We start from the raw sequence: 15237 nt of genomic DNA on the forward strand, positions 1-15237 counted from the left end.
ATGGTCGAGTCGGAATTTGGCATAAACAGAATGAGAACATGTATTCATCATGCCTTGTTACCACTGTACAGGCTGGTGGGAGATGTTTTGTGGGCACACTTTAGGCCCCTTAGTGCCAGTTGGCCATCGTTTAAATGCCACAGGCTGCCTAAGCATTGTTTCTGACTGTGTCCATCCCTTCATGACCACCATGTACCCATCCTCTGATGGCTACTTCCAGCAGGATAATGCACCATGTCACAAAGCTCGAATCATTTCAAATTATTTTCTTGAACATGACAATGAGTTCACTGTACTAAAATGGCCCCCACAGTCACCAGATCTCAACCCAATAGAGCATCTTTGGGATGTGGTGGAACGGAAGCTTCGTGCCCTGGATGTGCATCCCTCAGATCTCCATCAACTGCAAGATGCTATCCTATCAATATGGGCCAACATTTCTAAAGATTGCTATCAGCACCTTGTTGAATCAATGCCACGTAGAATTAAGGCAGTTCTGAAGGCAAAAGGGGGTCCAACACCGTATTAGTATGGTGTTCCTAATAATTCTTTAGGTGAGTGTATATAATTAATGTACAGTATCTACTGTGATCCCTAGTTATGATTAAACTTATATCCCCTATTAGTGACTCATGATTATTACCATTATTATTATAATTTATGCTTACCTATACGTTTGACTATATTGCGCTTTATTAGTGTTAATATCCCTAATTTAATGTATGTGTATTTTAATGATTAAAATCATATAAAAAGATTAACGTATAACCATTGAGATAAGATAGCAGATCATCATTAGTCAATTGGCTGTTATATCAAATCTAGTAATGCATTCATATAATCCATATTTGCCCTTTCTATCTTCATATAATGATAATGTTAATATCAGCTACAGCCAATCATGATTGTACAATTTTTATACTGTAATCACTGTAAATTCATTTTCCTGCTTTGTCTCAAAACATATAATAGCCCTGATAAAATAGTTAAAAAATGTATCCCAGTTTTACTATCATGATATTTCTTATGTCACACCATTTAGTTATAGTGGACTATAGTATACATCAACTATATCACCAAGTACGTCAATGGACCTCATCGGATTTATGGCTTATATCCCCTAATTTTGGATTTGCAATTTTGGATTTGCAATATTGTCATTCTAATTCTGAAATGCAATAAATAGAGATATCATGTAGGGATGATGATTATCTATCCCTGTCCCCTCTTCCTAGATAAATGCTGTTAATGAAAAATCCTTCATTTAGTCCTACTGGACTCATTGTATTCAGCCTGTAAATCCAGCGCGCCTCACATTTGTAATAATTTCCTGTCCAAATTTCCATCTCTGGGTACCAATTTCATATTTTTTATTCCCCAGAATCGTGAAACATTCATGTTTTTTCCCATGATCATAGAAGATATGTCATGACATAGGCGTACCCTTCTCTGTCTCTATTGTGCTAACGTGGCCTGACATATGTCTCCTTAATTATTGGTTTCCCAACATATAGTTTTGGGCATCTGCATGAAGCTACATAGACCACCTCCTGTGTTTAACAATTAAAGGTTTTGAGTTATGAAAAAAAAAATATATATAGCACTTAAAATCTGATGGGCAGCAATGTATAACTAAGCTAAGCAAGTTTTATGGAAAAAAATAATTATACATATATATATATATATATATATATATATATATATAAAATTTATTTCCTCATTTCCCTGGTTCTCTTCTGGCCCTTTTGTTTACATGCAATTAAAACAACCTCTGCCCCGCCCCCTGCTCTGCTAAAGGATTGGCTACAAGAGCTGCCCTGAGTGACATGTCTGCCTGTTGTGAGACTCTGCAGCATGTTGTATGTGTGGGACTGCAAGTCCTAGCTGTATAATGACACTGCTAATACACACAGCATCTTCCCCCTACCTTCTTGTGCAATGCTCTCTCTAGTCCTTCAGCTCTTGTGCCCAGAATTGTCACTGCTGCAGATACCCAGTCTGTGCAGCTAAAGGGTTTAAGAATCCTAGGAGACGGGCAGTGAAGGGGGTGGTGGCCAGCACGGTGACGTCTTGTTTACAGGCTTGTAAACAAACTTTATCAGAGCAGGGAGAGAAGCTGACATCACAGATCATGTGACCCTCAGTGAAATCTGAGAAACCAGCCACTGCAGATAAAGTGAGTTAATTGTAAGGCCTAGTTCACACGAACGTATGGCTTTTATAGTTTTTTGCCGTCCGTTTTTCACGGATCCGTTTTTGAGTTCCGTTGTGTTTCCTTTCCGTTCCGTTTTTCCATATGCCATGTACAGTATACAGTAATTACATAGAAAAAATGGGCATAACATTTTCAAAAGATGGTTCAGAAAAAAACGGAATGGATACGGAAGACATACGGATGCATTTCCGTATGCGTTCCGTTTTTTTTTTTTTTTGCGGACCCATTGACCTGAATGGAGCCACGGAACGTGATTTGCAGCCAAATATAGGACATGTTCTGTCTTTCAACGGAACGGAAATATGGAAACCGAATGCATACGGAGTACATTCCGTTTTTTTGCGGAACCATTGAAATGAATGGTTCCATATATGGACCACAAAAAAAAACGGCCCGTACACTCGCAAAAAAAAGTTTGTGTGAACTAGGCCTAAAGCTGTTCTATTTGCCTAGTTAGGAACATAGAAAGAACAAAAAATAACTTGGACAACCCCTTTTAATGAATTGTCTGATCCCATAATCCCTTTGATCACGTGGGTTTGTGAATTTTTTCATACGTGGGATATATTTGCAAAAGGAGAAATCTCCATAGGATGCTGTTCCACAATATTTGTCTCTGTTACTTGTTCCTTTAGTTCCCACATCCTGAAGAAAGCTATCAAAGCAGCAGGCAGGCCGGCAGCGTAACCTCACTCATTCACTCTCCTGCTTCATTAATGAAGTGGGAAGAGCGTGAATGAGTGAGTTGCGTTACACTGCTGGCCGGCCTGCCGCTTTGATAGTGAGTACTACTACAGAGGATTGCGCTAGTTTAAAGCAGAGCCACTACTTGAAGATTACATTTAATGGATTTTACATATTAAATCTGCTGTGAGCGGGCCCCGGTGCAGTCACTGTACTCCATTACACCGAGCAGTCTTTATATAGTAACTTAGTACATAAGGCCGAAAAAAGACATTTGTCCATCCAGTTCGGCCTGTTATCCCGCAAGTTGATCCAGAGGAAGGCAAAAAAAAAAAAAACCCTGTTAGGTAGAAGCCAATTTTCTCCACTTTAGGGGAACATAAACTTCCTTCCCGACTCCAATCAGGCAATCAGAATAACTCCCTGGATCAACGACCCCTCTCTAGTAGCTATAGCCTGTAATATTATTACGCTCCAGAAATACGTCCAGGCCCCTCTTGAATTCCTTTATTGTACTCACCATCACCACCTCCTCAGGCAGAGAGTTCCATAGTCTCACTGCTCTTACCGTAAAGAATCCTTTTCTATGTTTGTGCACAAACCTTCTTTCCTCCCGTCGCAGAGGATGTCCCCTCGTCACAGTCCTGGGGATAAATAGCTGATGGGATAGATCTCTGTACTGACCCCTGATATATTTATACATATTAATTAGATCTCCCCTCAGTCGTCTTTTTTCTAAAGTGAATAACCCTAATTTTGATAATCTTTCAGGGTACTGTAGTTGCCCCATTCCAGTTATTAATTTAGATGCCATCCTCTGGACCTTCTCCAGCTCTGCTATGTCTGCCTTGTTTACAGGAGCCCAGAACTGTACACAGTACTCCATGTGTGGTCTGACTAGCGATTTGTAAAGTGGTAGGACTATGTTCTTATCACAGGAATCTATGCCCCTTCTGATGCAACCCATTATCTTGTTGGCCTTGGCAGCAGCTGCCTGACACTGGTTTTTGCAGCTTAGTTTGCTGTTTATTAAAATTCCTAGATCCTTTTCCATGTCAGTGTTACCGAGTGTTTTACCATTTAGTATGTACGGGTGACTTGCATTTTTCCTTCCCATGTGCATAACTTTACATTTATCAGTGTTAAACCTCATCTGCCACTTATCTGCCCAATCCTCCAATCTATCCAGATCCCTCTGTAGTAGTATACTGTCCTCATCAGTGTAAATTACTTTACACAGTTTAGTGTCATCTGCGAAAATTGATACTTTACTATGCAAGCCTTCTACAAGATCATTAATAAATATATTGAAGAGAATAGGGCCCAATACTGACCCCTGAGGTACCCCACTAGTGACAGTGACCCAATCTGAGTGTGTACCGTTAATAACCACCCTCTGTTTTCTATCACTGAGCCAGTTACTTACCCACATACAGACGCTTTCTCCCAGTCCGAGCATTCTCATTTTATATACTAACCTTTTATGTGGTACAGTGTCAAATGCTTTGGAGATGTCCAGATATACGACATCCATTGATTCGCCGCTGTCAAGTCTAGAACTTACCTCCTCATAGAAACTGATTAAATTAGTCTGACATGACCGATCCCTCACGAAGCCATGCTGATATGGCGTTATTTGCTTATTTCTGTTGAGATGCTCTAATATAACATCTCTCAGAAAACCTTCAAACAGTTTACCCACAACAGATGTTAAACTTACCGACCTATAGTTTCCAGGCTCTGTTTTTGGCACCACATATGCCATGCGCCAATCCTGTGGGACATTCCCTGTCAGTATAGAGTCTGCAAATATCAGAAATAAGGGTCTGGCTATGACATTACTTAATTCCTTTAGGATACGGGGGTGTATGTCATCCGGTCCTGGCGATTTGTCTATTTTAATCTTTTTAAGTCGCTGATGTACTTCTTCCTGGGTCAGACATGACACTTTTAATGGGGAATTTATTTTTACATTCTGCATGTCATCTGACAATTTATTTTCCTCAGTGAATACATTGGAGAAAAAAATATTTAACAGCTTTGCTTTCTCCTCATCGCTCTCTGCGACTTCCCCCTCATTACTCTTTAAAGGGCCGACACCTTCATATTTATACTTTTTAACATTTATATAATTGAAGAACATTTTAGGGTTAGTTTTACTCTCTTTGGCAATTCATCTCTCGGTCTCTAGTTTGGCCGCTTTTATTTGTTTTTTACATGTTCTATTTTTTTCCTTATAGTTTTTCAGTGCTTCCGTGCTTTCTTTGTCATTTATTGCTTTCATTACAGTTCTATTTATCCACATTGGTTTCTTTTTGTTCCTTAACCTTTTATTACCATACGGTATGTACCTCTCACAATGAGATTTTAGGATGTTTTTAAAGATATCCCATTTTGTGGCTGTATTTTTATTTTTGAGGACTTTGTCCCAGTTAGTTTGGCCTATGGCCTCTCTTAGTTGGCTAAATTTAGCTTTTTTGAAGTTTGGTATTTTTGTTCCTCCCTGTAGAAACGCTCTTTTGAATGATAATTGGAAGGTTATTACTTTGTGGTCACTATTTCCCAGGTGTCCCCCGACCTGCACGTCTGTTGTTCTGTCAGGCCTATTGGTTAATACTAAGTCCAGTATGGCTGTCCCTCTAGTCGGGTCCTGAACCAGTTGGGAGAGGTAATTGTCTTTGGTTATTGCCAAGAACCTGTTTCCCTTATGAGATATACAAGTTTCAGTTTCCCAGTCTATATCTGGGTAGTTGAAGTCCCCCATAATAACCACCTCATTATGATTTGCCGCCTCGTCTATCTCGTTTATTAGTAGATTTTCTGTGGACTCTGGTATATTAGGTGGTTTATATGTAAAATCTTTGTATGTAATGCTCCAGCAATGGCTCTGCTTTCTTCTGTAACAGTACTTACTATCAAAGCAGCGGACACGTGACGTCACTCAGTTGGTCATGCTCCTCCTACTTCATTAATGTAGCTGGCAGGAGACTGACTGACTGAGTTACGTTACGCTGCTGACTGAAGCATTACATAAAAAGATTTTACATATAAAGACTGCTGTGAGCGTGGCCCGTTGGTGTAATGGGTCAGTATTCATACAGGGACACTATTACCTATGACACATATGATACTGTGACCCTCATAAGATCATCTTATACTGGTCACAGTATCATATTTGTCACAGTATATTGTCCCTGTGTGAATAGTGACCCCCATTACATAAGATGCTATATGTGCTTTTATTTTTCTTTTACATATGCTTTTTTTTTTTTTCCTTTATAGTTTTTTTTAATGCATCCTTGCTACCCTGTTTTAGTGATTAGCCCTGAACACAGCCTCCAATTCAGATGTAAACAAGCCCCAAGTCTAACACATCTGTCTTAAGATATTACTCTACTTTCTATGGCACCCCAACACTGGAGTATGATTGCCATGTTTTAAAAAGTTGTAGTTCATAAATCTGGCTTAAATCGGGTCGACAAGCTAACTATGCCTATTTTCACACCCAACTTTTGAAACTGGAGCAATTGGTGCAGAAAATAAAGAATGTCACACAATGTTTGTGTAAATAAGCCCAAAAAGTCACAAAGCCCTGTTTTGTGACTTTTTGAAGCAAGAATTCTGGAATGCAAGGCTTCATACATTTTCCGCTTTGTGTTTGTTGTTTAACATCTTAATGAATAGTAGCATGCTGTCAGTAAGTTAGATCACTGGAGTAGATTTACTAACCCTGTCTAAGATTTAGACAGTGTAAACCTGGACCAGACAGTCTTAAGATGCATCAAACTTATCACAGTGGTGAATACTTTCCGATTTAAAAAAAAAAAATAATGTACACGGTCTAGTGCAAGTTTATACCACTTCACGCAGTTTTTTAGCTTTGATTTTGGTGAGTCTCCACCTCAAAAACAGCTCTAAGAAATGATTTGGAACATCCTCCCATTCATTTCAATGGTAAGCAGAATTTGCCCTTTTTCCCATGTGGAAAAAAAAACAAGCAGCATGCCCTATTTTGGGCTGGAATCTGCTCTGAATCTCCCATTGAAATGAGTGGGAAGCGTCAAAAACGGCTCCTTTCATGGCCTGCAAAAACCACAAGCTAAAAATACAGTTTTGTATTAAACTAAACACCTACTGGTTAAAAAAGACTTGAAAAAAATCTTCTGATTCCAAGCTGAATTGCGTCGGCAGCTTACACCAAACCCCCATTCAGCTAATTCATGTCCCTTTCTTACTAAACCACACCCACTTGTTATTCAAGCAACAAAAAATGCTCTCTAAGCCAAGCAGCCTGTATGTACTGCAGTAGGATACTTTGAAGCAAATTATCAGATCTTTGGTTTGCTTTCATCCTTTGCACATAAAGAACAGTGTTCTGATTTTATTTTTTTTCTAAACTGTTTATTAACCACTTCACATCCGGGCCATTTACCCCCTACCTGAGAGAGCCTAATTTTGCAAATCTGACTTGTCACTTTATGTGGTGATAACTTTGGAACTCTTTTACTTATCTAGGCCATTCTGAGATTCTTTTGTTGTGACACATTCTACTTCATGACAGTGGTATATTTGAATCGATATATTTCACCTTTATTTATAAAATAATCCAAAATGTACCCAAAAATTTGGAAAAACTTGCAATTTTCTATTTCTCTGCTTTTAAAACAAAGTAATATTTATTACTTTACATTCCCCATATGTCTACTTTATGTTGGCATCATTTTAGAAATGTAATTAAATTTTTTTAGGACATTAGAAGGCTTAGAATTTTAGAAGCAATTCTTAAGTTTTAGGAAAATTTCCAAAACCCACTTTTTAAGGACCAGTTCAGGTCTGAAATTACTTTGTGGGGCTTACATAGTGGAAACCCCCCATAAATTACCCCATTGTAGAAACTACACCACTCAACTTACTAAACTGATTTTACAAACGTTAACCTTTTAGGTATTTACAAAAATTAAAGCAAAATGGAGATGACATTTCAAAATTGTACTTTTTTGGCAGATTTTCTATATTTTTTTTTTTTCTTTAATACATCGAGTGTTACCAGCCAAACAAAACTCTATATTTATTACTCTGATTCTGTGATTTACAGAAACACCCCACATCATAAACTGATGTAAGGGCACACGGCAGTTTGCAAAAGAAAGGAGCGCCGTATGGTTTTTGGAAGGCAGATTTTGCTGAACTGGTTTTTGATGCCATGTTCCATTTGAAGCCCCCCCCCCCCCCCCCCCCGATGCACCCTTACAGTAGAAACTCCCAAAAAGTGACCCCAATTTGGAAACTAGGGGATAAGGTGTCAGTTTTATTGGTACTATTTTGGGGTACATATGATTTTGAATTGCTCTATATTAAGTTTTTTGTGAGGCAAGGTAACCAAAAAATGGCACGGTTTTTATTTTTTACAACATTCATCTGACAGGGTAGATCATGTGCTATTTTTATAGAGCAGGTTGTTACTGACTCAATGATATCAAATATGTCTACTTTCTTTGTTTTAGTTTTACGTAATAAAGCATTAAAAAAAATATATATTTTTATGTCTCCATTTTTTTAATGCCTTATTTTTTTATTTTTCTGTCGATAGTCTTGTGCAGGGGCTCGTTTTTTGCAGGAAGAGTTGACGTTTTTATTGGTACAATTTTTGGGTACATATGATTTTTTTGATCATTCATTATCACACTTTATGGGGCAAGGTGACCAAAAAATTGGTTGTTTTAACACAGTTTTTATTTATTTAGTTTTACAGTGTTCATCTGAGGGGTTAGGTCATGTGACATTTTTATAAAGCAGATCGTATTGGACGTGGCAATACCTAATATGTATACTTTTTCTTATTTAAGTTTTACCAAATGGCATTTTAAAACCCCAAAAATTATGTTTGTGTCTCCATAGTCTGAGAGCCATAGCTTTTTTTATTTTTTGACCGATTGTCTTAGGTACTCATTTTTTACAGGATGAGGTGACTGTTTGTTTGGTACTATTTTGGGGGGCATACGCATGTTTGATCGCTTGGTGTTGCACTTTGTGATGTTAGGTGACAAAAAATGGCTCAGGTCATGTGATATTTATATAGAGCTGGTTGTTGCAGCGGCGATACCCATATGTATACTTTTTTTTTTTCTTTTTTCTTTTTATTTCACTTTAACACAATAATAGTGGAGATAGTCTGAGAGCTATATTTATTTTTAATTTTTTTAACGATTTTGTTACGTAGGGGCTAATTTTTTGCAAAATGAGGTGACTGTTTTATTGGTACCATTTTGTGGGACATATGCCTTTTTGATCACTTGGAGTTTCACTTTTTGTGATGTAAGTAGTATCGAGACCTTTTCAACTATTCATGCACCGGATCCAAATGCAGACATCTAGCGCACCACCCCGTCTTTCACTGCAGTCCTATGGTGCAACGCCACTCCAGACATGTGAGTATAAAGATCAACAGTAGAAAAGGATAATGAGGCGGCACTCACCCAGCAGTAATTCATAAAATGATCCTTTATTGGTCTTGGATGCGAGTAAGAATAACCAACAGAATTAACAGGGGCGGACAGCGAATCTTACATGCATAGCAGCAACGGCCGTTTCGCGCAAAAGTGTGCTTCCTCAGGCTGCTGATATGAGCGCATATGAACGCACCGACTCTTAACACACCCATGGGGAAGTTGTCATGCCAATGCATGACACACTATCACCCTTCTGGTGGCCAATAAAATAAAGGACAAATCGTCTACAATAAAAACAAACAAGCAACAGTGAGAACATTTACAGAAACACACTAAGATCATTGCGGTTATTTACCCCAAGTTTGCCCAAGACATCCGCACGCAAAATCCATCTGGCTTGCCTTTGTAGCGATAATCTGTGCCTATCTCCCCCTGCAGAGGGGCTAGGAACTAGTTCAATGCCAGCAAATTCAAGAGTTTTGCAATTGCCATTATGTGTCTCCCTCATGTGTTTTAATGGCTCTAGGGCAACCCTTACCTGAGGCATCTGATGGTTTTGCCTATATAGAAATGGCCACAGTTGCATGAGATCATATAAACTACAAAAGTACTCCTACAGATAATGAAATCTGTAACCCTATGGTGTATACCTCCAATATTAAGAATTGTCTTTTGGGAATTATATCTACAAAAGGAACAATTGCCACATTTATAATTACCTTTAGGTTTTCTCTCATGTAACCAACTGTGGCTAGTGTCCTGGGTGAAGCGAATTCTCACTAATTTGTTCCTGATATTGTGACTCTGAAAGTGACCAAAGGGCTATCTACATATTCTATGACTGCATTGTCCCTTTTTAGAATCTTCCAGTGTCTGTATGTCTTTCTTATAAGCTCATCGGGCTAAATGTAAAGTAAAAAACAAACCTATTTTTCTGTCCTTCATTACTGGCCCTATTTTCATGTGAGGATTTTTTTCTTGTATGGGTCAGGAGATCATTTTGGGAAAATGTTCTCGCCCTTTCAAGGGCCACATCCAACATCTCTTGAGGATATCCCCTCTTACTCAATCGTTCCTTCAATTCAATAGCTTGCTTCTCAAAGCCTCCCCTAGTGCTGTTAATGTGTCTAAGTTTAATAAACTGTCCGTAAGGGACCAATTTATTTATACATTTTTTTTTTTTTTTTTTTTTTTTCCCTTCACCGCATACGGATGGAAGGTGTTGTGGTGGAGCAAGGAGTTGGTCGCTGTGGGCTTACGATACCCACTAGTGACCAACTCGTCAACCACCACCCCGACAGCCACATCCAGAAACTCAAGTTTGGATCCTCCAAAATAAAGTAAAAAACAAACATACCCATCTCCTTATTCACATTAAGGAAAGCAACAAACTCTGTACATTGTTCTTTAGTACCAGACTAGATCCTAAAAATGTAATTGACAAATCTGATATGACGTTTGTTTTTATTGTAGACAATTTGTCTTTTTATATTTTTTATTTTATTGGCTACCAGAAGAGTGATAGTGTGTCATGCGTTGGCATGACAACTTCCCCCTGGGTGTGTTAAGTCAAGTGTCCCTGCCTTCGCTCTGGGTTGCCCTGCTGTCACTGACCATTAGCGTACAGCTGCCATCTCTGAATGGACGTTCCAGAACGTCCATTCAGGGATAAACATCCAGCAATAGGACGTTTATATTCTATGGGTGGATGTGAAGTGGTTAAAGAAATGCAGAGTCGGAACAATGCCATTGACATCTGAGAGGTCAATATACAGATGATGTACATACAATATTTGTAAAATAACGAAACTGGGAGGATGGTTTGATCGAAGGAAGGAAAGGGAGGCGGGAAAGAGAGGTCAATTAACAATCTATATTACAGACGTGGACAAAATTGTTGGTACCCTTTGGTCAATGAAAGAAAAAGTCACAATGGTCACAGAAATAACTTTAATCTGACAAAAGTAATAATAAATTAAAATTCTATAAATGTTAACCAATGAAAGTCAGACATTGTTTTTCAACCATGCTTCAACAGAATTATGTAAAAAAATAAACTCATGAAACAGGCATGGACAAAAATGATGGTACCCCTAACTTAATATTTTGTTGCGCAACCTTTTGAGGCAATCACTGCAATCAAACGCTTCCTGTAACTGTCAATGAGACATCTGCACCTCTCAGCAGGTATTTTGGCCCACTCCTCATGAGCAAACTGCTCCAGTTGTGTCCGGTTTGAAGGGTGCCTTTTCCAGACTGCATGTTTCAGCTCCTTCCAAAGATGCTCAATAGGATTGAGGTCAGGGCTCATAGAAGGCCACTTTAGAATAGTCCAATTTTTTCCTCTTAGCCATTCTTGGGTGTTTTTAGCGGTGTGTTTTGGGTCATTGTCCTGTTGCAAGACCCATGACCTGCGACTGAGACCAAGCTTTCTGACACTGGCTAGTACATTTCTCTCTAGAATTCCTTGATAGTCTTGAGATTTCATTGTACCCTGCACAGATTCAAGACACCCTGTGCCAGACGCAGCAAAGCAGCCCCAGAACATAACAGAGCCTCCTCCATGTTTCACAGTAGGGACAGTGTTCTTTTCTTGATATGCTTCATTTTTTCGTCTGTGAACATACAGCTGATGTGCCTTGGCAAAAACTTCGATTTTTGTCTCATCTGTCCACAGGACATTCTCCCAGAAGCTTTGTGGCTTGTCAACATGTAGTTTGGCATATTCCAGTCTTGCTTTTTTATGATTCGTTTTCAACAATGGTGTCCTCCTTGGTCGTCTCCCATGTAGTCCACTTTGGCTCAAACAACGACGGATGGTGCGATCTGACACTGATGTTCCTTGAGCATGAAGTTCACCTTGAATCTCTTTAGAAGTCTTTCTAGGCTCTTTTGTTACCATTCGGATTATCCGTCTCTTAGATTTGTCATCAATTTTCCTCCTGCGGCCACGTCCAGGGAGGTTGGCTACAGTCCCATGGATCTTAAACTTATGAATAATATGTGCAACTGTACTCACAGGAACATCTAGTTGCTTGGAGATGGTCTTATAGCCTTTACCTTTAACATGCTTGTCTATAATTTTCTTTCTGATCTCTTGAGACAGCTCTTTCCTTTGCTTCCTCTGGTCCATGTCGAGTGTGGTACACACCATATCACCAAACAACACAGTGATTACCTGGAGCCATATATATAGGCCCAATGGCTGATTACAAGGTTGTAGACACCTGTGATGCTAATTAGTGGACACACCTTGAATTAACATGTCCCTTTGGTCACATTATGTTCTGTGTTTTCTAGGGGTACCATCATTTTTGTCCATGCCTGTTTCATGAGTTTATTTTTTTACATAATTCTGTTGAAGCATGGTTGAAAAACAATGTCTGACTTTCATTGGTTAACATTTATAGAATTTTAATTTATTATTACTTTTGTCAGATTAAAGTTATTTCTGTGACCATTGTGACTTTTTCTTTCATTGACCAAAGGGTACCAACAATTTTGTCCACGTCTGTATGTCTTATGAAAAAGAGGAATCCTTGGGAGAAGTTTCTGAATGTCTTCTAGGTTGTCCATACTGCTTGGAATCATTTTGTCCTTGATTCCCATCCCGCAATCTGTTCCATTTATTTATATATATTTTTATTTATATATAGATAGATATAGATAGATATAGATAGATAGATAGATATAGATAGAGATATATATATATATATATAGATATAGATATAATCTATCTATATCACACCTTAACAGCCGCTGTGAGTATGTTGGGGCATCCATAGATTTCCATTTGGTAGCCATCAAGATCCTGCCAGCGGCTAGCAGGAGAGAGAGAACAGTGTCCTCATCTGTATGGTTCATTTAACATCTCCTAGAAGACATAATAGACAACAATTTGAAGAAGGTGTTATTTTGACCTTGCTTATATTAAGGAGTGTTGCACATATCTGTTACCAATAGGCTATTATATCAGGGCATTGCCACCATATATGTAGGAATGTGCCTGTTGCATTTTGGCATCTCCAACACACGGTCACATTCTGGGAGGAGAATATGAAGTTTTTGTGCCGTGTAATACCATCTAGTAAGTTATCTTATAAAAATTCTCCTGCAGCTTTACGCAGTGTGACACCTTCGGAGGAGAGGAGAAGTGCTATATCTTTGGCTGAAAATTGGGTGCCTAGGTCTTTCTCCCATTGCAGAATAAAATCATATGTCTTGGGTCTGATCTGGGAAACTAAGCTGGTATATATCAGTCATTTTCTTTTTCGGTATTGTGCTAGATAGAGCCATTGTTTCCAACTGCGTTTTAGAAGTATGCGGGGAAGGTTTCCCTTTTCCTACATGACATTTAAGATGCATTTTATGTAAAAAGTTAAGTGTATTCTGGGGTGAGATTCCCAGTTTTTCCGAAGGGACCCTGTTGTGTCTAGTATATCTACCAATGGCAATGATATCGGTGAGCTTTCCTCAGACAATGTAGTGCTAAAGGCTGGAGAGTTCCATAAGACCTCTCCCATTTGTAGCACTCGAGGCATTGCTGTTTAGGAAAGCAGTACTTTGGACATTTTGGTATACCAAATCTTAATGGTAGTCCTTATCATACTGTTCAGCACGTTGGTGTAGTGGGTCATATCCTTTGTTGGGGAGAACAGATAAGCCCGTAGGGGTGGATTCGCCTCTCCCGCCTCAGCCTGTATGTCCAATCCACCATGGACCTGAGCTATTTCAAAAATCTCCATCCCATGGACTGCCCTGTAATAGTGTCAGATCTGGGAGGCCCAGGCCCCCTAATCTGTTTGGCTGAATCAGTGTAGAGTGAGGAATTTAGAAAAGTAGTGTTTTGGGTGTGAAAAATAAATAAATCTTGGTAGCGGGATAGGCAGAATTTGCAGGCAATATAGTATTTTAGGTACTAAGATGGATTTAATTAACATGCGTCTCTGTCACGGTCTCTGACAGCTTCTCTGGTTTCAGTGTGGTTGCGTGTAATGACCACATCTCTTGTCTCAGGTGTAGCTTAGTGGTCATTCCAACTCCCCTATTTAGTCTGGCTTCATGCTATGCGGTTGATAGCTTCGGTTTGGTATTGGAAGTGCTGGTGTATGGTCCTCTTCTGAGTTCCTGCTTGTCCATTTACTTTAGAAGTTAAGTGTTACTTCACTTTTATATTTTATTTCCCCTCTGTCTTTTGTTACTAGTAGTGTTGAGCACGAATATTTGAATAGCAAATTTTTATCGAGAATTTGCAAATATTTAGAATATAGTGCTATATATTTGTTATATCGAATATTCAGCATTTTTTTCTGAACACTATTCCTCTCTATTTCTTGCTTGTGGGCCAATGAGAAGGAAGCAATGTCAAGTTCACAACAATACTTAATCCACCAATCGGTAATCTGTAGTCAGACCTGCTAAAATGTGAAGTTGCACGTAAAAATATTATAATCACTGCCAATTAGCGGAATCATGAATATATTGCAGCATTTGACTCTATCTGCATATAAAGCTATTTTAATGTTCTGCCGTGCCAACCATTTTTTGGCACTATTTTGGGGTGCGTGTGACTTATTGATCGCTTGCGATTACACTTGTTGTGATGTAAGGTGACAAAAAATGGTTTATTTAGCACAGTTTTTATTTAAATTTTTTTGCGGTGTTAATCTGCGGGGTTAGGTCATGTGATATTTTTATAGAGCCGGTCGATACGGACGCGGCAATACCAAATATGTATACTTTTTTATTTAAGTTTTACACAATAACAAAAAAGATGTTTTAGTGTCTCCATATTTTGAGCCATATTTATTTTTAAATTTTTTGGCGATTGTCTCAGGTAGGGTCTCATTTTTTGCAGGATGAGGTGACTGTTAGATTGGTACTATTTTG

General features: G+C 38.7%; 1 protein-coding gene across 2 annotated transcripts in view; it reads left to right on the forward strand.

Moving 5' to 3' along the window:
- The window catches only part of CFAP410 (cilia and flagella associated protein 410), a 157263-nt gene that overhangs the window by 99726 nt on the left and 42300 nt on the right, over window positions 1-15237 (forward strand). The gene's annotated exons all lie outside the window — the stretch shown is intronic.

This window comes from Bufo gargarizans, chromosome 8, assembly GCF_014858855.1.
Source record: "Bufo gargarizans isolate SCDJY-AF-19 chromosome 8, ASM1485885v1, whole genome shotgun sequence".
NCBI classification, from domain to species: Eukaryota; Metazoa; Chordata; class Amphibia; order Anura; family Bufonidae; genus Bufo; species Bufo gargarizans.